This window comes from Littorina saxatilis, linkage group LG7, assembly GCF_037325665.1.
Source record: "Littorina saxatilis isolate snail1 linkage group LG7, US_GU_Lsax_2.0, whole genome shotgun sequence".
Lineage (NCBI taxonomy): Eukaryota > Metazoa > Mollusca > Gastropoda > Littorinimorpha > Littorinidae > Littorina > Littorina saxatilis.
In genome coordinates this window covers 29902789-29905288 of record NC_090251.1, presented here as the reverse complement: position 1 = coordinate 29905288, position 2500 = coordinate 29902789, and the positions used below count along the sequence as shown (strand labels likewise).

The 2500-nt window shown below is 40.0% G+C and overlaps 1 protein-coding gene across 2 annotated transcripts in view; it reads right to left on the bottom strand.

The window, feature by feature from the left end:
• The window catches only part of LOC138971134 (cilia- and flagella-associated protein 44-like), a 236935-nt gene that overhangs the window by 54442 nt on the left and 179993 nt on the right, over positions 1-2500 (bottom strand). The gene's annotated exons all lie outside the window — the stretch shown is intronic.

The window sequence follows — 2500 nt, the reverse complement described above, 5'->3', positions numbered from 1 at the left end:
TTTGAAAATTGTTCGCTCTTTACGGAGGGCACCTAGGATGTTCTCAATTGGTGAGTGTTTAAATGAAATGGTGTTTGTACTGTGTGTAAAAGCCTGACCGTATCTGTGATGGTTTACGGGAGGCTTACTCTGCCTTTAAGTTGTGTGTTGCCGAACAGAAAAGGCTAGTTATCTCCCTTGTTTTTCTGATAACGTTCGTAAAAGGCTACAGATGTAAATACTTTGATGAAAAGAATAATCCTACAAAGTTTCAATCACATCCGATGAACTTTGTCAAAGATATAAAATGTCTAATTTTTCCTTTGACGCTGACCTGTGACCTTGAAAAAGGTCAAAGGTCAACGAAACCATCGTTAAAGTGTAGAGGTCATTGGAGGTCACGACTAAACAAAATATGAGCCCGATCGCTTTGATAGTTTCCGAGAAAAGTCCAACGTTAAGGTGGTGTCTACGGACGGCCGGCCGGCCGGACGGCCGGCCGGACGGCCGGCCGGACAGACTAACACTGACCGATTACATAGAGTCACTTTTTCTCAAGTGACTCAAAAACCAGGGATTGGTCGAAGTGATTGAAAAATTAGATCGCCACAATACGGCCTCAACATTTATTGGTTTAAAAGTCGAATATGAAGTCGTCGAAAATTAAATAAAACGTAAGAGTGCTATACAGAGATGTTTCTGGAATGTATTTCTATGGCAAATTTGCCGAAACGACAATAAAGGTTTGGTCAGATTTGGAAGTTTTAATCAGCCACTAGCTGTCGTCACTTTTTCACATATACGTGGAAAAGTTGAGCCAATCTGTCTACATGACGGCTAAGTTTTCGGGGATTTGAAGTCATTTTGTGAGTTTCATCGACTTCTGACACCAAACTTCCCTGGCTATTTACAGTATAGACTACCAGCAAAGCAGAGAATTTGAGAAGATGACTATCTAAGATTACGAGGAAGAAAAGCGAAAAAGATCTCGTCTATATCATTCTGCACCCGCAACGTTCCTTTGTCGTAACAGAGCGTGCAGTATACAGAAAAGGCTGCAAGATTCGTAGTTTCAATATATGCACAAAGCTCTTATTTGGCAAGGGAAGCAATCAAACCAATACCAAGACAATGCAAAGCTAAGGCAGGAGTTGTACATGTATTTCTTCTGCCGACACATCCTCAACTGCACTGAATGAATTCAAAGGAACAAATAAGTGCTCTTTCCTCCAATAGTCGCAGGAAATCCAGGTCAAATATGCTGAATTTGATGTTACTCTGTCCTGTATCCGTTTTGTGGCCTAAAATGCATTAGCTGAAGCTGATTTCAAAACTTGCGCCATTTGTTTGTGTAGTTCAAAAGGTTTCTATTCAAGAAATAGCACAAGGGTGGAATCCTTGGGTGCGAACTCACATGAAGAACACCCCCCCTCCCTCCCCCCATATTTTGATCATACATTTTTCATCACTGAATATCTGCAATCCTTGAGAGCCCTAAATTACAAAACACATATGCTGGAATCTTTGGCAGCCAATTATTCCGAAACCATACCCTTTAAAACAACACCTCCCTCAACTCCACCACGCCATTCGATTTTGTCTTACATCCTAATTTTTTACATTTAGTCAAGTTTTGACTAAATGTTTTAACATAGAGGGGGAATCGATACGAGGGTCGTGGTGTATGTGTGTGTGTGCGTTTGTGTGTGTGCGTGTGTGTGTGTAGAACGATTCAGACCAAACTACTGGACCGATCTTTATGACATTTTACATGCGAGTTCCTGGGAATGATATCCCCGGAAATTTTTTTCGTTTTTTCCATAAATACCTTTGATGACGTCATATCCGGCTTTTTGTAAAAGTTGAGGCGGCACTGTCACACCCTCATTTTTCAATCAAATTGATTGAATTTTTGGCCAAGCAATCTTCGACAAAGGCCGAACTTCGGTATTGCATTTCAGCTTGGTGGCTTAAAAATTAATTAATGACTTTGGTCATTAAAAATCTGAAAATTGTAAAAATTTTTTTTTTTTAAAACGATCCAAATTTACGTTCATCTTATTCTTCATCATTTTCTGATTCCACAAACATATAAATATGTTATATTTGGATTAAAAACAAGCTCTGAAAATTAAAAATATAAAAATTATGATCAAAATTAAATTGTCGAAATCAATTTAAAAACACTTCCATCTTATTCCTTGTCGGTTCCTGATTCCAAAAACATATAGATATGATATGTTTGGATTAAAAACACGCTCAGAAAGTTAAAACGAAGAGAGGTACAAAAAAGCGTGCTATCCTTCTCAGCGCAACTACTACCCCGCTCTTCTTGTCAATTTCACTGCCTTTGCCATGAGCGGTGGACTGACGATGCTACGAGTATACGGTCTTGCTGAAAAATTGCAACGTGTGTGTGTGTGTGCGTGCGTGCGTGCGTGCGTGCGTGCGTGCGGCGTGCGCGCGCGTGTGTGTAGAGCGATTCAGCGAAAACTATACTGGTTTATGTTTTCGTTTCCCC